At 50.5% G+C, this 25,091-nt stretch overlaps 1 long non-coding RNA gene across 2 annotated transcripts; it reads right to left on the minus strand.

Moving 5' to 3' along the window:
• Positions 1–12,080: 12,080 nt before the first annotated feature.
• On the minus strand, positions 12,081–21,239 carry LOC146404959 (uncharacterized). 2 transcript variants are annotated; one of them, XR_014842550.1, is made up of 4 exons: positions 21,151–21,239; positions 16,484–17,564; positions 15,605–16,171; positions 12,081–14,635 (listed from the first exon to the last, which is right to left on the minus strand). It is a non-coding gene; the product is annotated as an uncharacterized LOC146404959 (long non-coding RNA). The 2 variants fall into 2 exon arrangements; XR_014842549.1 differs by lacking the exon at positions 12,081–14,635 and having other exon boundaries at positions 14,725–16,171; positions 16,507–17,564; positions 21,151–21,205.
• Positions 21,240–25,091: the final 3,852 nt, after the last annotated feature.

The raw sequence follows: 25,091 nt of genomic DNA on the forward strand, positions 1-25,091 counted from the left end.
TTCCCTGAGAGGGTGAATTCCCTGTCGTTGAAAAATCCTTCCTCTTTCTGAACTCACAGAGCCTGGAATAGTTCCTGGAGCCGAGTGAATGACTGGACAAGGCTTGAGTAGCTCGACTCTTTGTAATTTGTCTCTAAGAACCCAACAGAACAGGAAAAAGTAAATGCAAAAATAAGAACAGCAGCCACGTGTGTGTCCACAGCACTCAGGAATGCCCAAGGCTTTATCTCCTCCAAGATGACAAACTGCCTGAAAGCTGGGGAGGGGTCTGATTCTTTTCTGACCTCCTCCCAGCACGGAGCTGCCCTGGAGGGGCCCTGTCAGGAAGGAGATCAAGCTGCACACGCAGGCACCAGGTCAAAGCGACTTGAATCAGCCCCAGGTGACAGGTGGCAGCCACTACTGAGGGTCCCGAAAAACCGTTTGCTGTTGTGATAGCTTTGCTCCAGCCATCCGCTTGTTTCCCGTCACAGACCCGGATGCTTCCTCTTCTCCATGGTCTGGTGATGTTCAGGCACCTCAGGTCTCTTCCCGCTGGGCCCCACCCTCCATCCATCTCCTCCTTCCTACAAAGGCAGACCACGCGTACATGCCCATACTCCCACACACAGGCAAGAGGGCACCACAGACTCCAGCACAGGAAACCTCAGTATCCCCAGACACACTAGGATCTGTCCCATCTTGGAATCTTGGCAGTACTTTTATTCCTCCCACGCTCTCAGGCTAGGATAACTATCCTTCTCAGAGCAAACTCCTATTCAACCTTCAAAGCCCATCTCCAACATGGTGAGCACAAGTTCGTGCAGCCAAACAAACCGAAAGATCAGAGTTTGGAGCACAGAAAAGTTTACTGCGGGACCACGCAAGGAGACAGGTGGCTCCTGCCCCCAAAATGTCAGGAACTCCCTGAACCAAAATTGCAAAGCATTTTTAGAGCAAAGTGGTTGTTACAAACTTCTTGGTACAGACATGCTGCGTGCTCGTAGCTGTCTACAGAGGGCAGATCCCAATGTTCCTGCACCCCTTTAACAAGATAACATCGGAGTTCCCGTCGTGGCGCAGTGGTTAACGAATCCGACTAAGAACCATGAGGTTGCGGGTTCGGTCTCTGCCCTTGCTCAGTGGGTTAACGATCCGGCGTTGCCATGAGCTGTGGTGTAGGTTGCAGACGTGGCTCGGATCCTGCGTTGCTGTGGCTGTGGTGTAGGCCGGTGGCTACAGCTCCGATTAGACCCCTAGCCTGGGAACCTCCATATGCCGCGGGAGCGGCCCAAAGAAATAGCAAAAAGACAAAAAAAAAAAAAAAAAAAAAAAAAACAAGATAACATGTTATACTTCAGGGAGGCGCTCAAGCAGAGGGTATGGGGGAAGCGTCTGCCCCCGAGAAGGTCCCAAAGGGTCCTGCTCGGTTACAACATCACCCTCTTGTGAATCCGCCTCACCCACCCTGTCCACTAGGTAAGGGCTCCCTTCTCTGAATACCCAGAGGCTTTGTTCATATTTAACTACCACACATAAAGCGCTGCCTTCTTCTGCGCAGGCCCCAGATAGAAGGAGATGCTTAGGCAGCGCCCCCTGGATAATTCAAGGAAAGAATGAGCAGAGGCTTCTTGCAAACCCTCTAAGAAAAAAAGTGGAAGCAGAAGGGAACCTGCACACTGTCAGCCACGGGATCCCAGCTTCCAGCTCAGGCGGCTCTCAGCCCTTGAGTCTGGTCTGGAGCCTCTCAACAGGGGTGCCTGACTTTCTGGAGGTGGGGAGGGAAGTGGGAGACCCCTCGTTTGTGGAGGAACAAAGCACAACCCGTCCGAGAGAAAAATGACCCTCATGTCGGCAGCATGTCAGACATTTTGAGATCTAGAAGCTTCTGCATCCAGCTCAGCTTCTGTACAAATTTGGTCCAGCCCCAGGCACTCACTTCTTTTGCTTAGGCTCTGATCTTGGTTGATATGTATCTAGAAAATGTGATTTCCTGAGTGCCTAGGCTAGGAAACAGCGCCCTAAGTGTTTATCAAATGAATGATTTAGAAATAAGAGGATAAGGCGCTCCTTGTGGCACAGCCGGGTAAGGATCCAGCATTGTCATTGTGGCAGCTGGGGTCACTGCTGTGGCACAGGTTCAGTCCCTGGCCGGGAAACTTCTGCATGCCATGGTTGTGGCCAATAAATTCATTCATTAAAAATAACCCAAACTGCCGATGGTTTGGCTTATTTTCATCCTCTTATTTCCCCCCATCTGAGATTTTGATCCCTGTCCCAAGATGCCCAAGTCCCAGATGCCATGATTCCCCCAGGACGGGAGAGGGTACCAAGGGTTAATGACCGTCTGTTACGCACCAGCCCCTGGACCTTGGCATGGCTTCGAAGTAGCTGTCATTGTCCTTTGCTGCCACATGAGGACAGAGGCTCAAGGAAGCAAAGGAACCTGGTCAGGGCCCCCAGCTTGTCAGAGGGGCAGCCAGGCTCAGTCCCTCCCACCCACACTGAGGCCTGGGGACCCGGGAGCAGGGACAGCTGGCTTCCTCTGCTGCTTGCCCTCTAAAGGACACTTTTCCAACTCTTTACCCCGCGGGGGAATGATCTGGACTCTGCCAAGGGTTTGAGGGAAACCTCCACCTTCGGGGGAGCAACTGCAGAGAGCAAGGCGGCCCTTGAGGCCAATTGTCTTCCCTGGACCAGCACGCACACCCGCCACGGAGCAGGTCTGTGGGTCAGGCGGAGGGAGGCGAGGCCTGCGGACGCTGGTCTGGGCCTCCATCCCCGACACCGCGGGAGAAGCAGCGCCGCCTGCACCTCGACTGTGCGCCGCTCCGCAGGCCTTGGGAAGAGAGCACTGATTTAGGGCTGCAAACAGGCGAGTCACCACTTTTTCTGGCCAAGGAAGGGCAGTGAGAAGACCACCCGTTAGCAGACGTAAAATTGTCTCAAGCTAGAAAACCCTCGATCAGCCTTCCTGAATGATAAAATCATGCAGCATGTCGAAAATCAAAACAAGGAGTTCCCAATGTGGCCCGGTGGAAATGAACCAGACTAGTACCCGCGTGAGGATGCAGTTTTGATTCCTGGCCTCGCTCTGAGGGTTAAGGACCTGGCATTGCTGTGGCTGGAGTGGAGGCCGGCAGCCGGAGCTCCGATGTGACCGCTAGCCTGGAAGCCTCCATGGGCTGCAGCTCAACCCTAAAAGACAATAAAAATAAAAATGAAAAACAAACGCAAACTTCTCTGACCCTTACCCAGCACAGCCTCCCACAGCGGTCACCCATAGTTATTGCCTCCTTTTCCTCACTTCCATTCCCCCCAAAACATTCCTAGGAGTCTAAAGGTTTCCATGGTACCAGGTCCAATGGACCCACGTATCTAACGACCCACTGGGTATCTTAAATGTTACGGGTCCAAAACGGAGGTAAGTTGGCTCCTCCCTCAGTCCCTCCTAATTCGCTCTATCTGCCACCACCTCTTGCTAGTTGAACCCCAAACACAGGAAACACCTTGGCTTTTTCCTTTACCTTTAAGCCTCACAACTAAGCAATTAAAATCCCTCTGGTTCTACCTGCAAAATACTTCCTAAATCCACCCATTTCTCAGGGCCTCCACTGTCCTCCCTGGGGGCAGCCTCTACCCACCTGATCCCCACAACCACAGCTGCCGCTGCTATTCATCCTTCCAACAACGTCCCCTTAAAATATCTCAGTGACTTCCGCATGCTTTCAGTTTATTTATTTATTTTGTCTTTTGAAGGCCACACCCTCGGCATCTGGAGGTTTCCATGATAGGGGTCGAATCAGAGCTCCAGCTGCCAGCCTACACCACAGCCACAGCAAGGCGGGATCTGAGCTGCATCTTCGATCTACACCACAGTTCACGGCAAAGCAGGATCCTTTAACCCACTGAGCGAGGCCGGGGATTGAACTTGCGTCCTCATGGATACTGGTCGGGTTCATTACCCCTGAGCCACAACGGGAACTTCCCGTGTTTTTAAAATAAAATTCACCTCCTCGCCATGGCTTCGGAAGGCCTTGAGTAAACTGCCATCTGCCATGTCACGTTCCTGCCACGTCACCCTGGCCTCCTTTCACTGCTCTGAACGCACCTGGCTCTCTCCAGGCCCAGGTCTCTCTGCCTGCTGTTCCCTCTGCCTGGAAAGGCCTTGCCCCAGCTCTCATGGAGAAACTGTTCCTCATCCACGCCACTCAACTTCAAAACAGACCTTACCAGGGCACCTCTCCAAACAATGGCCACCCCCACCAGGCCCCTGCGGCAGTTCTGCCTCAGCTCCAGGAGAGCTTCCTCTTGCTTATGTTGCTACTGCCTGTATCTCCAAGTACCAGGGGCAATGCCAAGGCGGCAGGGACCTTGTCTCCTCTCACTAGAACTGTGCGCACAGAAGAAGGAGCTACAGGTGAGCAGAGGCATCACCAGGAGAAATGAATAGACATGTCCAGACCTAGCGCTCACACAGCACTGTCCTGGGCACGTGGACTTGGCTGGTCCTCAGAACATTCTAGCCTCCAATGGCTCAGGCCATTCAGAGCAGGTGTCTGAGGAGGACTTCAGTCCTGGCTACCCGAGATGCATTTCCCTCTGGGCATTCAGGGAAGACCCTCTCAGCCAAAGCCCTCTGTCTTTGCTGGGGTCCCTGCTTTCTGTCCCCAACAAACAGGACAAGGATTTTCTCCACTGTTTGGTGTTGCTTTTCTTCCTAAGACCTTCCATTAGCTCCTTATCACCTACAGGCAGTCAAGCCATTGTATCCACCCCAGTGGCCCATTCCGGCCTCATCTTCCACCAGCAGCGCTCAGAGCCTGCATGCCAGGCACACAAACCCTCAGACTCTGGCATGTTCCACCTTTAAGATTTTGCTTCCACTCGTCTCCCAGCCTGGACCACTGGCTTGCTTTTTCTCCACCTCTCTAGAAGTAAGCACTTCTTCCAAGCTAGTCCCACACCTCTATACTGATAACTGCTCTTTGAGCCTCTTGGGTCAAGCCTCTTAGATTGAAAGGTACCAGTTTATCCCACCAGATGGTTGTAAAACCCTAACACCAAGCTGACATGTGTTAATTAATAGTGTAGGATCTGCCATGTGTCGCCAAAGGTAAAAGCCATGGCCGGGGCAGGGCAGCTGAGACAGATGCCACAGTAAGGAGCATACAGAATGAGGTGGAAGACAGTAGGGGAAGCGGGAAGAGAACTGGATTTGGACTCAGGAGGGGACCAGAGGTCCAAGCACACCTCTGACCCTTCTTAATAAGGCAGGCTTGAGCAAGCCACTCTCCTTCATCCCAAAGCAAATCACGATCCTATGATCCAATCAGGGCCAGTCACTGTCCATCCCTCCACCTTCCCTTCACGCCCCTCCCTGGCCTCCCCAGGACTCCACGTGAGCCACCCCAACATTGTCTGGCCTCTCCTCTCTCCGCTCTGATTCGAAGCTCTCAGGTCTGAGGGATGCATTGTGGGTGATGTCTCCCAGGCTTCCCTAGCCCATTCCCATCCTGAGCCAGCAGGCTTCACTGTCCCAGCTCTGCCCCTCCTTACCTACCCTGATGTCAACAACCCCATGAGACTTCAAATCTCAGACGCAGGTTCAAGTTCCAGCTCTGCTGCTCACAGGTCATGTGAACTTGGACTCAGCAAACCATGTCTTCACCGGGTGGTATTTATCCCCTCACTAGCCATCCACTCAACCCTCTGCCTGATACGTGGACGTGCTCTGTGACCTGCAGACCCACACCCATCGCTGTTCCTTGCCAGTCAGGAAACGTGTTTTCTCCACTGTTCTCTTATCGGTGAAGATTCGTTATGATACCTTATGACATGGTTTTTCTACCTGCCACTTGACTGTGGGTTTCTTGTAGCTGGAGATGGAGCCTCATCTCTGCTTCCCCTGTGGAAGCACAGTGCTTGGCACAGAGAAGATGCTCAGAGTACGTGTGTCATTGGAGTCAATGACTGAATGACTTCAATTTAACCAAATCTCTCTTCCAACATCTCCGGGCCTGTTTCTTCATCAGCAAGATGGAGAGCACACTGCCCCGTGAGCCAAATGTAGCGAAGATTTTCTTCTTCACACCCCACCCCCCATCACACTTGCCTTCTGGAATTCTCCGCGGGACAGGTACCCCACCTCCTGCCCAGACACCAATGGGTCCCACACTACCTGAAGCGCCTCTCTTCAAAGAAAAGACTGTAGCTAAACTATGCGCTCAGCATGTGAGCTTATAATAATATCGAGGCCAAATGTCTCATCGGGTACAGGTCATGTGACTTGCCTAATGGCTCACGTGTCCAGGACCCTCCAAGCTCGCAGAGAAAACTAATCACGTGGGACTGGGAGCTGAAAGAGATTAGTGTCCTAAAGATTCCTGTTGGTGAAGATTCCAATTCTGCAACGAAAGAAAGGAAGCAAGATTCTTCCAGGCTACACTCAATTCCACACCCCACAGGAACATGGCTGAAAACAGGCTGTGAGGTTTTCCATGCATCCAAACACCCACTGGGGGAGTTGCCATAGTGGCGCAGTGGAAACAAATCTGACTAGGAACCAAGAGGTTGCAGGTTCAATCCCTGGCCTTGCTCAGTGGGTTAAGGATCTGGTGTTGCCGTGAGCTGTGGTGTAGGTCACAGGTGTAGCTTCAATTAGACCCCTAGCCTGGGAACCTCCATATGCCTCAGGTGCAGCCCTAAAAAAAAAAAAAAAAAAAAAAAAAAAATCCACTGGGGAGCAATTCAAGCCCAGCCACTTCCTAGCCCTGTGACCAAGGGTAGGTTATTTTATCCCCTCCCCCTTTTATTTGTCTTTTGTCTTTTTAGGGCCGCATCTCCAGCATATGGAGGTTCCCAGGCTAGGGGTCTAATCAGAGCTACAGCTGCCAGCCTACACCACAGCCACAACAACATAGGAATCTGAGCCACACCTGTGACCTACACCACAGCTCACAGCAATGCCAGATCCTTAACCCACTGAGCGAGGTCAGGGAGCAAACCTGCAACCTCATGGTTCCTAGTCAGATTCACTTCCACTGCACCACAACAGTAACTCCCATTTTATCCCCTCGAGCCTCAGTTTTCTCATCTAGAATATGGTGACAATAATACCTATTTAAAGCATCACCTGGATGAACAGACTAGTTAAATATATTAAATAAAATAAAAGTACACATAATAACTAAATAAATGGAATACTTAGAAACTCATTCTTAATGAGGATATTATTTGCCTGCATAGTAAGTACTCCATACATGAAATTAAATTTAGCATCTTTTTTTTCTTTTTCTTTTTATGGCCACACCTGAGGCATAGGGAAGTTCCCAGGCTACGGGCAGAGTTGGAGCTGCAACTACCCACCTACACCACAGCCACAACACCACCAATCTCAGCCACATCAGCAACCTATACCACAACTTGTGGCCACACCAGATCTTTAACCCACTGAGCAAGGCCCGGGATCAAACCCTCATCCTCATGGATACTGGCCAGGTTCTTAACCCACTGAGCTACAACGAGAACTCCCTAAATTTAGTCTCTTGAGACTTACCTTTTGTGTGGCTTTGGTCACAATCTTTATTTTCTGCACCCTGGGGTTTTCATCTGGAGCTTAGAAACAACTCCCACCCTGAATCCCTTGGTACGTATGATGCAGTATCATAGATGTGAAACCAAGGAGCAGGCATGAGGCAAAACGCAATTTCCTCCCCCGGCTTCTCCGTTAGATAGGAGCTGGGGGCACAGGAGTCTGAAACCATGCGTCCATCCCTACAGCACCAGGAGCCAAGGAGCTGCCCGAATTTGCTTCTGGCCTTCGGCTTGAACCCCCAAGCAATTTTAAGAAGTGACCAACGTGTGACATTCGTCACGCCCACTCTGTGCGAGGTTCTGAGACGAGAGTTTCCTGGCTCTGTCCCAGGCCAGCTCTGGAAAGCAGACATTTGTGAAGGACAAACCTGTGCCCAGGAGCTGCGGATGCCTCCCTCCCAGGGAAAAAGATCAGCCCTTTTTGGGCCGCAGGCACCCTTCCAGGGAGCGTGGGGCCCAGAGCTGCAGCTGGAGGCCGGCCGGGCCAGGGCACACTTGCCCCATTGTGTCAGGACCCGGTGGGAGAAAGAGAATCCACTCGGAGAGGCACGAAGCCACCATCAGCCCCCCTCTCCAGGTGCTGCCCACAGGGGACCTTCCAGGGGCCTTTGGGGACAGCAGGAGCTGTTCCTAATGCGTTCACGGCAGGGCATTGAGACCTTCCCACGGGTCTGCTTTCAGCTTTTGCTTCAATAAATTAGCAAATGGAGCGCAAGTAACAGCGATAATAGGCGATGCCTGGAAAGGCATGTACCCTGCCACCCACCTCAGTTCCGTTTTCATGGTGTGAGGCCGCTCTCTGGCCCAGCGTCACCCCAGATGTCATTGGTAACAGGTACATTTTGTCCTCTTTGTAGAGCAGAAAATCACAGACTTTTGTGAGCTTGAAAGAAACTCAAAATTCGCCTAACCAGTGGTTCTCAGACCTGAGGTTATTTGAGAGCCACCCCCTGCCAAAGGGCCTGGGGGGGGGGGGGCAAGAACTTGCATTTCTAGTAAGTTCCCAGGTGGTGCTGATGCTGCCGACCCAGAGCCTGTACTTGGAGAACCAGCGGTCCAGCCCAACCCATTAACTTGATGGTGGGGAAAGAGGAGCCCAGAGAGGGGAAGGTGGAAGCGGGGCAGTCTTAGCCCACCCACCCAGGGCCCTCGGAGCTCCTTCTCGCTGTGTGTTTACAGTGATGCTTGTGTCTGGAGCATTCTCCTGGAACTAATAACACATTTGGCATCTGTCTAATGAGCTTTCAAGAAATGGCCCCCAGGAGTCCCCTGGGGCCGGAGGCGCAGCGGAAACGAATCTGACTAGGAACTATGAAGTTGCAGGTTCAATCCCTGGCCTTGCTCAATGGGTTAAGGATCCGGCATTGCCATGAGCTGTGGTGTAGGTCACAGGTGTGGCTCAGAGCTGGCATGGCTGTGGCTGTAGTGTAGGCTGGAAGCTGTAGCTCCAATTAGACCCCTAGCCTGGGAACCTCCATATGCCGCGGATGTGGCCCTACAAAGCAAAAAATAAAATAAAATAAAATAAAAATAAAAATTAAAAAAAGAAAGAAAGAAAGAAGAAATGGTCCCCAAATTTCTCAGTGGAGAGAAGAGGGAGGTGATGAGGAGCACCCGTGGCTCAGTGGGCAGCAGCAGGGAAGTCGGGACGGATGACAAGATGCATTCCGGCCCCCACCCCACCCCAGCCTACCTGGCCTGTCCCGAGCCTTGGGAGAGATCCACTGTCTGCACCTCTTCCTCTGCTCGTCTGTCCTTCCATTCACTGCTGACCAGCGACCTGCCCGACAGCAGGTCAGAGCCGGTGAAGAGAGCCTCACCGTCTCGGTGCGGAGAAACCCAGACTAGACCGGCGTAAGCAACATCCTTGGGTTCGAGTCCACGTCCATTACACACAGGGCCTTCATTCCTCTCACTTTGAGGATGGTCCGGCCGGGAGGTTATAGTTAGCAAGCTGAAGCACCCATCACCACGCCTGGCACATGGTGTGTACTCAATAAACTATAATCACAAGAGCAGTCACCCCTTCACCCTCTCCTAGCCCTAACCCTGGGCCAGATGGCGCCTCAGAAGATTTTCAGCCGGACTGAAGGCCGTACCACGCACAGGAAAACAGCAGAGACTTAGAGATAGGGTTCTCCCATCAGGTGAAAAAGCCCGAAAATGCCTTCTGTGGCTGATCTGCAGATCTGCCAGGAGCTGGCCCATCTGGGGAGGACGAGGTACACAGAGTTAACCCCCTAACCCTTGTTGAGGGTTCGAGAGAGCCTTTGAAGTCAAGTCCATTCTCAACCTCCATCACCAGCCCGCTGCATTCCGAGGCCCCAGGACCAGGCTGGTCAGTCTGTCCCCCCAGCCGGCGGGGATGCGGGTGCTCCCGCCCAGGGTGAGCGGCTTGGAGGACTCGGGGTTAATACATGGGCTGCAGCCACTGAACTTGGCAGACGAGACAGGGTTTTTCCTGAAGGAGCCCGAAACCACTTCCCTCACCCGGGAAGAGCTGGGGGAAAGGGAGAGCGGAGCTGGGCTGCGAACAAAAAACCCCAGACGGAACCAGCTGGAACCAAGCTGGCGACGAACCTGCCCTCCCGCAGACCCCGAGTCTCATTATATGCTGATTTGACTACATTAGCATATTAAATGACACACCCACCAGCCAGACCAAAGAATGGGGAGGATAGAAAGGGGGTGGCCCCCTCTCCCTAAGCCCCACCCCTTCCCCCGCTAGATTAAGGGGTATGCCTCCCCATCGTTTGCCTCCTGCCTCCTCCTCTCCTCCTGTTCTTATTTTTTCCTTTTTTTTTTTCTTTTTTTTTTTTTTTTCTTTTTTGGCCAAGCCGTCAGCACGCGGCAGAACTTCTCCTGGCCAGGGATGAACCCAGGCTTAACGCTTCACCGCTGCGCCAGCAGAGAACTCATCAACACCCTCAATTAAATCTCTCTCCCTACCACTGGACAAGAAATGGGTCTGCGAACTTCGGTTCCGCTTCTCCTTTCTTCAGCAGGTGAATAAATCTCGTGTGGCATCCATTCCATCACAGCTTCAGTTCCGGTTCATTCGTTGGTTACTCACCCCCCAAAGGGAGAAAGAACCCTTTCGGGCCAGGCAGAGAGTGGAGGCAGGGCTAGGGCCCCAGCAGGGTCTGTATGATTTAAGTTGGTACCAGTTTAGCCTGGGGAAGATCCAACCTGTGGGAGAAAACAAGAGAACACAGGAAAATCATGGGATGGCCGGAGCGTGGTGTAGCAGTTCCATCTGGCCAGGAGGACAGCTGAATGTTGTCTTGGGATTTTTGTCCTTCCCTGACTTGAGTTATTATGTAGGAACTACTCTTTGTTCAATCCGTACATATTAATTCATCAAATGGTAATAGCAATACTTCCAGTGCGCTTAGTAGGTGGCAGGAACTGCTCCAAAACCTTAACTTATTTATTCAGTCTGCACCACACCTTACAGATTATCATTCCCATTTTAAAGGTGAAGATGCTGAGGCATAAAGAGGATAAATAACTTGCCCAAAGGCACAGTTACCTGCCCAGGCAGTGTGCCTCCTGGGCCACTGGCTTGAACCACTACTTAACATGCCCCAGGCTACCCTCCCAGGGTCTCAGTCAGCCCTGCAAACAAAGTTATAACGACTCGTGTACCTGTTCCTTTGTCTCTTCAACCCCCCACCCCCACCCCCGCCACAGGACTGAAGCTCCTCAGAGCCTGTGATTTGCTTATTGTGTGGTCACTGGCTGTGCATTAGCTTGGCACGTGTCTGGTGTCATAGGCCTTCCGCAAATGTTGGCCAAATGCAGGGACGAAGACGCTACGGGAAAGTAAATTTGCACATCAGCTTGAAAAAAATACCGTGTGAGGGGATCTAATATTGATTGAAAAAATAACTGTGTCAGAAAATTTATATATATATATATGTTATTATTTTTCATCTGCAAAACAACCCAGTGAAGAAACATAAGCCCTATTTTACAGATGCGGAACGGAGGGGTTAAATAACATGCCCAAAGCCATGATCCCACTATTCCCCAGAGTCAGAAAAAAAAAAATTGTGCAAGTCTCTGAAATGGAAAAATAAAAAAGCAAAACAGATTACTAGGTGCTCTTTCTAGGGCATCTTTTCAAGATACCTGTAACTTCTGTGTGTTCTCTGTGCTATGTTCCCGCTCTGTAAACTGTAGAAAACTGACAGTAATGCAAATAATTCCTGTCCATGGAAATGCAAATGAATTTTGTCCTTGGAGATGCAATTGATTATTGCCCGTGGACACTGAGCTGTTTTGCATCTATTTGCAAATTCATTTCCCCATTCCGGACTGTGTTTGTGTTTTCTTTGAATTTTCCATTGAACCTGTTTTTACATTGTACTGGTTTCCTCGTTAATTAATGAGTGAAATAAAATCCTTGGCATGTTTTCATTATATATTTCCATGAGAGTCTTGATTCTACCTTCATTTTAATTTCAGCACCAATTAGGATTCAAATCCATGTTTGTTGGTTCTTTCCAATTAATTACACCCACACAGGGACACACACACGTACGCGCATCAGTGCTGATCACGTGTTCTTTAGTATTAAGCTCTCTGTCAAAGGCAAACTAAGCTTGACTAAAATGTAAAAGCAACACATATTCAAATAGGTCTTTTTAAAAATTGCATTCTTCCATGTTGTCTATTAAGGACTGAATTTGAAAGGTTTGGTTTGTGTAATAAGGCAGGTCATCCTCGGTGGGCGCAGGAATTCCCACTACAGTATGTACCCCGGTCTTTGTTCCCTGCATTCTTTTGTCTTGTGCTTGTCTGCCTCCATCTCCACCAAATCCACCAGTGCATGAGCTGCGTATTTTCAGGTTTCTCCTACACTGTATTGTGGGCACACCAGCCCGTGGTCAGGGCAAAATAATTCAGGGTTGGACTGAATCTAATCGAATTCAACTGGACCTGAGGTCAGCCTCCTACGTCAGCCTAGGAATCCTTAGCTTCCCCCAAAGCCAAGTCCTGGAGGACCGTCTTCTAGAGATGCGGTCCTGAGAAACCTGCTCCTGGAATCAGGTGCTCTCCCTATCATGTGACCAGGAGAGTTTTCAAGGCAGGAAAAATGGCCACTGCCATCAGCTGACCCTGCGCTAATGCCCAGTGCCCCTCCCCACCCACCCGCACACTGAATGAGATGCTGTGACCTTAACAGAACAAACTCTGGAGCCAGCTCCCAACTCAAGTCCTAGCCACATCATTCTATGCCTGTCGGAGTTTCAGCGTTATCATCTGTGCTGGTTACTTTTATGCATCGACTTGGCTAGACTCTGCCTGGTCCAGATGTTTGGTCCAACCCCAGTCTGGATATTGCTGTGAAGGTGTTTTTTAGGTGTGATTAACATGCAAATCCATAGACTTGGTTGTTAAGCAGATGATCCTCCATAATGTGAGTGGTTCTCATCCAAGCAATTGAAGACCTTAGGAAGAAAAGACCGCGGTTCCCCGAGGGAGAGGAACTTGCACCTCCAGATGGCCTTAGAACTTGAGCTATAAATCACCTCTGCCCTGGGTCTCTAGGCTGCCAGCCTGCCCTGCATATTTCAGACTAGCAGTGCCCACAACTATGTGAACTAATTTCCCCCTCCCTCCTTCCTCCCTCCCTCTCTCTCGTGATCTTCCCACCCCCTCTCCTTCTCTGCCTCTCTCTCCCCAAATAAAAGAATATTAAATGGCAGTCCAGGGGTGAACTTGCAGAGCTGGGCTGTCGTGGAAGTTGTGGAACAATTTAAAAAATTTACTTTGGTAGATCCAGCAGGAGCCTGCCCTGCTTGGCTAATGCCCTACAGATCAAGAAGGTCCGGAGGAAATTAAAATACATCACAGTGAGTCCTCTCCTCCCCGCTCTGTCTGACCACCTCACTTTCAATAGGTGGTGTCGGCATCTTTAGCCAAATAAAGAGAAAACTGAATCCCAGAGAGTGGCTATTTGTCTGAGATGAGGTGCTAAATCCATAATCCACCGGACATGTTGCACAACTGAAAAAAATGATGATTTACCAAGATTTGATCTCTTCTGAAAACGATATTGTCTAATACAGCCCTGAAGAGACTGTCCATTGAGCCCAGATATTCCATGAAGACTGCTCTCAAGGAGTTCCCATCATGGCTCAGGTGTTAACAAATCTGAGTAGTATCCATGAGGACCCAGGTTCGATCCCTGGCCTTGCTCAGCGGGTTAAGGATCCAGTGTTGCCATGAGCTGTGGCATAGGTTGCAGACATGACTCGGATCTCGAGTTGCTGGGGCTGTGGCTTTGGCATAGGCCGGTAACTACAGCTCCGATTCAACCCCCAGCCTGGGAACCTCCATATGCCGCAGGAGCGGCCCAAGAAATAGCAAAAAGACAAAAAAAAAATAAAATTAAAATAAAATAAAATAAAATAAAATCATTCTCTTTTCAAATTTCTCACTCTGGAGTTCCCGTCGTAGCACAGTTGGAAGGAATCTGACTAGGACCCAAGAGGTTGCAGGTTCGATCCCTGGCCTCGCTCACTGGATTAAGGATCTGGTGTTGCCATGAGTGGTGATGCAGTTCGCAGATGCAGCTTGGATCTGGCGTTGCTGTGGCTGTGGTGTAGGCCAGTAGCTATAGCTCCAATTAGCCCCTTAGCTGGGGAACCTCCATATGCTGCGGTGTGGCCCTCAAAAGACAAGAGACAATACATACATACATAAAATTTTTTAAAAAATCTCATTCTGCTTGAGACTAAAGAGTTTCCTGGTGGAGGCAGACTTTTGAGGGTTGTTCTGTAGCAGCTGCCTCCCCAGGTCCCTCCAATGGAAAGGATGTGATTGTTTTAACACCTGCCGAGGGGCAGAAATCCAATAAGCCACGTCTCTCCTTTGTCCCTTTTCTCAAAGGTCCGTGAAGAGCCACAGGATTATCTCTGTCCCGCCCCTGGCCCCCAGCAACGTCAGAAAACCCTAGCAAATTCCACGCCTTGTGACAATTTGCACAGCCAGACCAGTTCACTGCAGGGTTCAGAACTCCACCAAACACCGTAACAGGTTTCAGACATCTCTGTGAGAGGAAAATACATGAACATCGTCAATATGCTTGGTGTCAGCCTCAGCAGAATCCCGGTGAGTCTGGCCAGTGGTTTGACGTGCTTTTTTGTTTGTTTGTTTGTTTGCTTTTTTCCTATAAACACAAATTTGGCAGGAGGAGATTCATGGGGAAAGGGCATATAGACTCCATAGACTGATCTTCGGAAAGTGACAATCGAGACACTGCCGTCTTCCTGAAAACTTGAGAAAATTAAAGTCTCTGCACTTATTAGAGGCAGCTTTCTGCCTCTTAAATCCTCTTCCTTTCTTCTTCCCCAGATGTTCCTGGCACCCCTAGTGCTGGGCAGAGTATAGAATCTGTCTCCACGCCTTCCTTTTCCTCCGGTATCAAAATACACACATTTGTTTTTAGCTTTTAGTTTCTTGATAATTCTGTTTTGTGGTTGTTGTTGTTTTCTCTCTGCGATACTCGAACAGATGGAATACCCCTCTTAAAACACCCCCTCCCCCCACCCCCATCCTTGACACAAAGGTCTTTGTCCTCTTATACATAAAACCCCCCATCACGCTGCTGTGGTTGAACCCTCAGTCTGGGTCGCTCAGATCTACACTTAGGAGTTTCCCTTGTGGCTCAGCGGCAATGAACCTGACTAGCATTGCCACAATACCAGATTCTTAACCTCCGGAGCGAGGTCAAGGATCAAACTTGAGGCTGCAGGTTTAATCCCTGACCTCACTCCGTAGGTTAAGGATCTGGCGTTGCCACGAGCTGTGGTGATGCAGCTGAGGATGCAGCTCCGCTCTGGTGTTGCTTATAGCTGTGTGTGGCTGTGATGTAGGCCAGCAGCTGCAGCTCCCATTCAACGCCTAGCCTGGGAACTTCAGGTGCAGCCCTAAAAAGGAAAAAAACAAAAAAAAACAAAAAAACCCATTAGGCCATCATGCTTCTCTCCAATCGCAATCTCTTCCCCTCATCTGTTACCTCATTTCATGGATCAGGAAGGTAACACTAGCTGCTGTCACAAATACACCTCCGAATCTCAGAGGTTATCACCATGGAAACTTATTTCTCACTCTGCGAAATTCATGTTAGTATTTGGCGGGCTGCCTGCCACGCGGTGATTCACGGATCCAGGTTCCTTCTCTCTTGTGGCTCTGCCCTAGAGACCTCTGCTTCCAGTGATGGATAGAAACAGGACTGGAAAAGCACACCTGGCTTTTAACCGCATTGGTCCAGAGGTGGTCCAGTCACTGCTGCTCGTAGTTCCTTTGCCGAAGGCGGGGACCCGACCTCACCTAGATGTGGGGCTGGGGGCTGGGGAACTGAGTCCCTGGGAGGGAGCTGCTTTTCAGCAGCAATTCTCCCAGACAGCAGGACTCTTTAGAGGACAGCCAGCCACCTCTGCCACACCTCCTGGGGTCTCCACGTTCCCTGCCCCTGCCCCGTTTTCAGAGGAAGCCCCAACCAATGAGCATTTCCAGCAGGATATCGCACAGCAGGAGTTCAGCAGCTGAACCAGAGTGTCACTCCTTTGCTGTTGGAACGCATCTGTGGCAAACAAAGAACAGAAGACGGAAGAGGGTTACCATCCACTCAGGGCCAGGCCCCAGGCTCGGTTTCCTCAGCTCACAGCTGCAGGTGTCATGGAGCCTGGCGAGTCCCCTGGTGCAGCCCAGAGATGGTGTCTTGGGCAGGAGCCTCGGTCCTATAGGCTCCACCCCACCCCGTGCCCTCCTCCCCCGCCCTGTCCGGCCCCCCCAAAGCTGAGTTGGGTCCTTGCAGATATTTTCCGAATTGCAAGGTCAAGTTCAGGGAGGATCTGGTTTGCATGTTTCTGGTCAAAGCAGGAAGTGCTTTTACCTCATTTTTCAAAATGCGTTCACCTTTTACAAAGCAAAGGCCCTGTGGCACACACGATGATTCAACCCTGAGTCATTTCTGGAGATGCTTCAAGTCTTTCCCACAGCCTGGTCCCTGCTCGATGTCCCCTCGTCTCCATCGGCTCCGCTGGAACAGGTGTTGGTGCCTCTCTTGTGTGGAGAGTCCCGAGGCCACGGGCACACGGTGGGGTTGCTCTGATCTTTGCCCACTTCGCCTCCCTCGCACCAAGGGGCCACCCATACGGCTGCCTTCTTCTGTGGGCGCAGAGGGACCGAGTCTGCTCAGGTTGGAGATCTCTCTGGCTTTGGCGACCTGAGTTCCTGCTCTGCCTTTTACTCATCAGAGGACCTTCAACAAAATCAGTTACTTTGAATGTCTATTTTCTCCTCAATAAAATGAAGTCATAAAGGTAAAAAAATGATCTGAAACAGCAATGATTAAAAAAAAAAAAAAGAGCTGTGCCATGTTCAAAGCACAGACAAGTCCGTTATCTTCTGCCGTTACTGCTTCACGGCAACCACGTGGAGCCACCGGGGAAAACAACGCCCTCCCCTTCACAGAGGAAGAAACGCATGTGGCCCTGGTGGCCCCAAGGAGAGACTGAAAAGCAGGACAGTCCACATGGTTTCAAATGCCCTTTCTGGGCACAAACGAGGTGCCAGGCATCACGGTAGTTGGTTTGGAAAAGAAGCCTAAGAGCATGTCCTGATGCAGGGCACAGAGTTGAACCTGTTGCTGGCCCAGCTCAGTCTTGCTCAGAAAGTTGGGATGGATCCAATGACTGGCCGGCGACAGCCAAGCCACCCTGAGCTTCGCGTGAGCCATGGCAGAGGGTACGGGAAAGTGAGGTGTACACCGGGCCTTAGGGATGTCAGAGACCCTCCGAGGGGTGAGGAGGGCAAGCCAGGGAGCCAAGGAAGGGGCCAGGATGCCACAACTGGAACAAGATGCTCAGAGATGCGTTCCTGGGAATGCGGTCTTTCAGCACACGGGTGGAGCGATGACCTCAGACAACTTGCTTCTATAGATGTGTTGTCAATGAAAATAATCAATAAGCAATCTATAGAAAGAATCGAAAAGAGTCGTATCTGAACCAGACTGAGAACTACAGCCCGGAAGCCCGCTTCCGTACGATTCTAAGAAACTGCTCTGGGGCAGCGTGGTTTTCAACATTAAACAAGTTGGGGATGCAGCTCTTCAAGTTTCAAAACAAAACCAAAAACCAAAAAACCAGACCCGAATGTACACAGTGAGTCAGCATGGCCTCAGCACCTGGGAAGGGAGGATTAGCAACCTAGGGGTACCAGCGTTGGTGTCCCAGGAAGGGATGTATTTAATCTTTTATTTGTTTGTTTGTCTATTTAATTTTATGGCCACACCCACAGCATATGGAAGTTTTCCAGCCAGGGATTGAACCCGAGCCTCAGCGGCAGCAACACTAAATCCTTAACCCACTGCACGGGGCCAGGAACCGAACCCATGCCTCGGCAACAACCCAAGCCACTGCAGTAGGGTTCTTAACCCACTGTGCCACAGTGGGAACTCCTAATCTTTATTCTTAAAATGGCCATTCTTTCCTTCTGGTCATTGTGCCCTTTTCTTTCATAATTAAAGCAAATGTAGCACATATGTTTGATAGGCCACAAACAGGCTGTTCTAGGGAGCATAAAATTCAAGTCGTGTGTAAGCCAGAATAACTTCCCCAGAACGCAGTATGGAAACACTTCTTTTATCAATACAAACAGGCCTGTCAACTATACACAGCAAACTGCTTCCAAAAAGCCATGCTTTATTCACAAGCATGGATGAGCTCCTCCCACGGTCAGGCAGGACCCGCTCAGTTTTCTTGTTTGCCCTTTTCAGAGGCTCACGTTTTCATACGTTGGACATTGACAGCCCTAAATTATGCCTGGCATCTGAATTTCAGTCTTTGTACGTTAGCTGATGATTTTACATCGCTGTAAAATGATGCTCACGGCAAAGTCCAGCTGCTGCTGCTGCTGCTGCTGCTGGCAGAGGAAGCCAGGCTGCCTCTGAGGGCCAAGTCAATGCCATTGTCCTCCCCACCCCCACCCTGCTCCCCAGAGGATGTCAGGGGTATTGCAGGAACCCAGGTCTGGAGCCCTCTCCTTCACTGGGTGTTGAAGGGGTGAGGAGCTGGGAGCTTGAGTGAGAGAGATGTCACCCAAGCTCCCATTCACCTCCAGAGGTCAAGGTTATTGAATTATTATTATTATTATTTGTCTTTTGTCTTTTTAGGACCGCACACGTGGCACATGGAGGTTCCCAGGCTAGGGGTCTAATTGGAGCTATAGCTGCCAGCCTACACTACAGCCACAGCAATGCAGGATCTGAGCCACGTCTGCGACCTACACCACAGCTCACAGCAACGCCGGATCCTTAACCCACTGAACGAGGTCAGGGTTGGAACCCGCAACCTCATGGTTCCTAGTCTGATTCGTTTCCACTGCTCCACGATGGGAACACCTTCAGAGATCAAGGTGAGATTCCTCCCCCATCTTTTCTCCAGGTGCCCTGTGAATTGGAACAGACCCCGAAGATCTGGGGGCTGCTCAGCTTCCCTGCCCCAATGCCTGCAACAGGGAGTCTTCCTAGGAAGCGATAGGGATGGAGTAGGATGGTTACACGGGTAGTTGTAGAAGCCCCAGTAGGAGGGGTTCCCATCGTGGCTCAGGGGAAACGAACCTGACTAGCATCCATGAGGACAAGGGTTCGATCCCTGGCCTTGCTCAGCAGGTTAAGGATCAGCATCATGGCTCTGAGCTGAGGTGCAGGTCGCAGATCCGCTGCCTGGGATCCCGTGTGGCTGTGGCTGTGGTGTAGCTCCAATTCGACCCCCTAGCCTGGGAACTACTAGGTGTGGCCCTAAAAAAATAAAAGTCCCCTTAGGGGACCATGGATAGAGAAGGAAACCTAGGGAACTTTGGGAGACCACTGTAAGTTAATAATCCCTCGAGAATCAATCACTTAATTCATCAGAACTTCGGGGGACGAAGTGGGGTTGTTTAACTACAAAACCCTAAGTGAGAGCACGGGATATGTCTCGGGGCATTAAGTGAAAGATAAAATGGGGCCTGCGTTCCAGTTCAGCAAGATAATGACCCTTAGGACAAGGACAGGAATTTAAGGAAGAGATGACCTTCCAAAGTAGGAAACCTCCCTCATTATACAGAAACCTGAGGCGGTTCAACATGTCTTAGCATATGTTACCACCCCTCTGCTGATCTAAATAAGCACCAGTACAGCCCTAGGTTGACCTCATAGGGTCAAATACTCTCTTACCCAATACGAAGGAGGAACTAGTAATGTAAGCCTGACATCTGCTTGAAGTATGAGAAAGGCGGTCTTTTCCCCTCTTCCCACATTCCCTGGATTATAAAAATGTAGTTCACCTAATCCTCGAGGTGGAGCCTTCTTGTCTGCCTGCATTTATATCCCTCACAAGCATCCTGTCTTCATAAATCTATTTCTTGCCTGTCACTTTGTCTCTTGCTGAATTCCTTCTGTGCTGAGACGCAAAGAACCTGAGCCTCAGCAAGTCGAGACACCAGGAGAGTGATTTTAGTGGAAAAAAACCATGGGTTCAAGTCCCAATCTGGTTTAGGCTGAGTCAGAGGAGTTTCCCTTTCAAAACTATCCTTAGAAGTTTCAAAATAGCTTTGGCTTCCTAGAAACAGAATTGCCCACTCACCTCCCTTAAAGCATTTAGCCTATCAGACAAACCCTTCACGAGTTGTGAGAATGGCAGGAGGGGGCTGGGGAAGGGGTGAAGCTGTTCCCTCTGGCAGGTGTGATGGCCGGGTCTCAGCCACAGGATGGGGCGCAGGTTCTCTGCCTTTCCCAGGGGCTCAGGCACCTTGTTAAGACTGAAACCAGAGTTCCTGATGAGTTAATGACCCAACATGTCCCTGAGGTTTTGCTGGTTCAATTCCTCGCGGGGCGCAGTGGGTTAAGGATCCGACACTGCCACAGCTGTGACATAGGTCGAAGGTACTGTTAGGCGACCTTTGACAGAAACTGTCCACCCTTGTCCAGGCATGAAAATGATCAACGGTAGGAGTTACCTCACAACAGGAGATGCCAATAAGGAATACAGAACTAACACACCACCTCCTGCGGAAGGAGTCTGGGCGGAGATGACCCAACTCCCAGAATCCTTGGCGCTAGAATCCGTCTCCACCGAGAGCCACACGAGCCACCGAATCAGACCCTGAGTCAGCTCAGGTATGAGCCGAGGAAGACAACTGGCCAGAGACCGCGCGGAAATTAACCCCATTAGCTTAAACCCTGAGACTGCCAGCCACGTGGCAGAGCAGTTCCCCTGGGTTCCCCCCACCCCCACCCGGGTGCCCCTTCCCGGTAAAGTCTTTTGCTCTGTCACACACGTGTCTCCTCAGATGAGAGCCCACACTCCGGCCCTGGAAGGGGTCCCCCTTCCTGCAACAAAAAGCTCGGATTTGATCCCTGGCGCAGGAACTTCCCTATTCCTCAGGGGTGGCCAAAAAAGCAAAGCAAAACGAAAAGCTGAAACCCAGCAGGACTACTTGGGGCCTGGAATGCAGAAACAAAGGAGGAACAATCAAGAAGTGACAGTGCGGCGATTAGAGGGGGAGGTAGGGAACAACCTCTTTTGAACTCGGGGGCAGGAACTCGGCCCCCTCCCAGGTGCAGGATGGCGACTTCCGGCCAAGCCGGGATTCCTGGAGCACCGCCCTGTGACGTCACCACCAACCAATCAGAAGAAAGTCACACCGCCCGCAGCCAGCACTCAAATTTTGCCCGCAAAACACCGTGGGGGACTTCGGGGTTTTTGAGCACGAGTCACCTGGTCTGTTTCGGTTTGTTTGGCCTCACTGTGCATTGGGCACATGAACTTTTTGTTAACAAGAGGACTCAGGAGGCCTCCGCTTTCACAGAGCCAGAGGCAGGAGGAAGTTTTTAGTTTGGGGCGTGAAAAAGAGATATTTGTAACCTCAGGCAACTTCCGTAACTTCTGTCACTTTGGGGAACAAGGCTGACCCACAAGTGCCTTTTCGATTCAGCTGCGCTCCAGAATCCTGAGCAGGGAAGGGGGATGGGGATCCCAGACCCGTCCCCCACGTGTGCGGGTGCCTGAAGTACCAAGTGACGTCACACGATGTCCAAACCAAAATGTGATGGCACTTCCAACAGAATCTAGGACAGTGGAGTCTCAGGACCCTTGGCTAAACACATAAATCCGCATTGTCACACTCATCCCATCAGACAAGAGGGCACATTACCCTGTTGGAAGAATCTGCAATAGCCCTTTAGCAGTCCGTGGAGATGGAAATGGGTAATAAGAACTTCCTCATTTCTGTATTTTGTAGAAATCAGAGGTCTAAATGGTGACCCACCTTGTTTGAAACCCAAAAGAATCAAGCTGACAAAAGAAACAAAACACAGATACCTCTATTATAAACCCCAATCCAGCATTGTCTCAATAGCTTTAAACAGCAACGTTTTTCACCACATTCATGTTAATTTGAATTTCATTGGTGCTATAGTTTTATGTGCACTTAATTTTAAATGCATTTTGGTTTTATTATCGTATAAAGGCTATTGCTTTGTAGTGATGCATTTTTTTTCTTTCTTTCTTTTTTTTTTTTTTTTTTTTTGTCTTTTTTCAGGTTGCACCTGCAGCATAGGGAAGTTCCCAGGCTAGGGTTTGAATCGGAGCTGTAGCCACAGGTCTACACCACAGCCACAGCAACGCCAGATCCCCAACCCACTGAGCGAGGCCAGGGATGGACCCCGCATCCTCAGGAAGACTGGTTGGGTTCGTTACCGATGAGCCACGATGGGAACTCCTATTGATGAGTATTTAAATAAAAGCAGGTGAAAATCATTTAGTTCAGCATCGCACCAAAGGAGATCACTGCAATATTTGGAGAAAAAAATGCTGGGAAGCATATGTCCACTTACGCCTCTCTCTAATTCTAAGAAATTCACCTATTCGGACACCATAACTTGATTTCTGTGGAAAGTCCCAATGAAAACAGTTTTGCTGTGTAAGAAATTATCTCTGTTATCATCCTGTGTACGCCGCATGAAGACAAGAACACGAACTTTTGTCCAGAACTAAACCTCCTTGAATAAATCAAAGGTTGACTACTTCACTCAATCAACAGGCTCTGTTTATTTTTAGGATATCCTCGAATTCTGAATCAAGAAGACAAAGGAATAAAAGCAAACCTATCAGACTGCTCTGAAAGGAAAAATATAAAGTTCCCAAGTGAATGTGTTACTTGCAAATATAAACCATTTCTTCTTAGCTTGGCTCTGTCATCCATCTCGGAAAAGGATGTTTTTACAATCAGAGCAGAAATATGACTGGCGCTCCTACATTTACATTTCTTTGTTGCAAAATGAATGTAACTTGTTCGGATTCCAGCCCCGGAGAAAGCAGCCCAACTGGTGGTTACTTTCCAAAGTGAAACTGAAAACCACAACCTCCGGTGCACAAAAGGCAGAATGAGTCACCGGAAGAGGCCGCTTGCTTGCAAAACTCATTAAAAGCAATGCAGGCTGAATGGACTTCCTGCACCCGTGAAAAGGTCCCTGGCATCAGGACAGCACCTCAAGGCTCCCACAACTAAGGGAGGAAGGGAGCCATCAGAAATCTGGGCACAGCCCGGGTATGCCCGTACACACGCCTGGTCGCCTGGTCCCAGGCGGAATCCGCTCCCAGCCAGGACCAGCGGATCCTGAGATGCTCAGGAAGGTGGCCCAGCTGGCAGTGGTGTGTCGAAAGCTCAGGACCCTGTGACTCCGTCGAGCCACTGTATTGGGCTTCCAGGTCCGCCCCGCTCCTGCAGCAGTTCCTTCTGTCGCCCTGACTCGGCCGGGTTAAAGTGTCAGCTGCTGCATCCAGAAGCAGGCCTTTGGGAACAGGACCCGGGCCTCAGGTGTGTCCTCTGGAGCTTGGGTGTGCATCCGCATCCGGGGGCGGGGGGATGTATTAGCACACGATCTGGACCCCAAGTCCAGTCTGATTCAGCAGGCCTAGCGTCCAGCCTAGGAGCTTACCCTGCTCACCAGTTCTCTGATGCAGGAGCTTCAAGCCTCAGGACACACTTTGAGAACCACGGTTCTAAACGCTTCTTAGATCTGAGCACAAATATGCACACACTTCTCTCTCCTCTGAGCTGATTAGTCCTGTTTGACCTTGAGCCCCGTCGACTGCATTGGTACCCAAAGCATCCCTGTAAGCTACCCCTTTCTTTCCCCATGAGCCCCCCAACACACCTGGCTGGTCTCCAAAGCCAGCACTACAGGGAGGGGCCTCTGTCAAGCCAGGACTACGTTTTCTAAGGCTGGGCTGCCAAATCGAACCGGATTGCGCCCCCAGGTGGCCATCTGGGGCTCACAGCCCTCCAGGGCCCACGTCTGTCTGCTCGAGAGTCCTGGTTCCCTGTGGGCCCCAAGGCCTTTGACAACTGCAGTGACCCTCATCAGCTGCCACCCCCTTCCACTGCGGCAGGAGCTGACAAAGGGGGGTCAGAAACAGGAAGGAGAGCCGAGTGCCGTCTTGAACCACCTCGTCTTGTTGAGGGCTGAGACTGGATGCTCTCCCACCATCCCCAGCCCCGTAGAAAGGGTTTTGTGCAGAAGTTCAAAGGGAGGCAGATAAGGAAGAAGTGATGGGTGACGTGATGAAGTCCCTGGAACACTGGTTAGGACAAGACTCCTGCTGGAACAAGGAGATCAGATTCCAGCATTTAGTTTTTCTTTTTTTTTTTTTTTTTTTTCGTTTTATGGCTGCACCTGTAGCATATGGAATTTCCCAGACTGGGGTTCAAATTGGAGCTGCAGCTGCCGGCCTATGCCACAGCCACAGCAATGCAAGATCCGAGCCTCATCTGTGGCCTAAGGTGCCACTCACGGCAACGCAGGATCCTTAACCCACCCAGCGAGGCCAGGGATCAAACCTGCACCCTCACGGATACTAGTTGGATTTTTAACCTGCTGAGCCACAACGGGAACTCCTATTTTTTATTTTTTATTTTAGGGCCACACCTGCAGCATATGGACGTTCCCAGGCCAGGGTTCAAATCGGAGCTGCAGCTGCCAGCCTACACCACAGCTCACGGCAATACGAAATCCTTAATCCACTGAATGAGGCCAGGGATCAAACCAACATCCTCATGGGTACTCGTCAGGTTCATTACTGCTAAGCCATTATGTGAACTCCAATTTTTTAATTTTTAAAAACGAGGCCTATGTAACTTTCCTCTCTGCCTGCTCTCCTGTCGCAGGACTGTAACTTTTATTCGAACAAAGGTCACATTGAGGCTCGAAGCCAGTGGTCACTGACTCATCAACGTTCCTTGACTTCTGATGAAAGCGCTGGGGAGTCTGGCGGGGTGTGTCCGGGTTTGGAAACCAAGGTAGGAAGTGTTTTAAAGATTCAGGTGTTAACAGCGGAGACATTGGGGAAATTCAAGCTACAGAGCTGGTTTCCCCTGCACGTGTGTGTGGAAACAGCATAGCCTAGTGGTTCCGGGGAGGGAAAGCGGTGATGGGCAAGCAGGTAAGACCGCAGCTT

Source organism: Sus scrofa, chromosome 3 (genome assembly GCF_054392235.1).
Source record: "Sus scrofa isolate SSC_HxYL_T2T_F1_AM1 chromosome 3, Sscrofa_HxYL_maternal_Yorkshire_Landrace_v2.0, whole genome shotgun sequence".
Taxonomy (NCBI): domain Eukaryota; kingdom Metazoa; phylum Chordata; class Mammalia; order Artiodactyla; family Suidae; genus Sus; species Sus scrofa.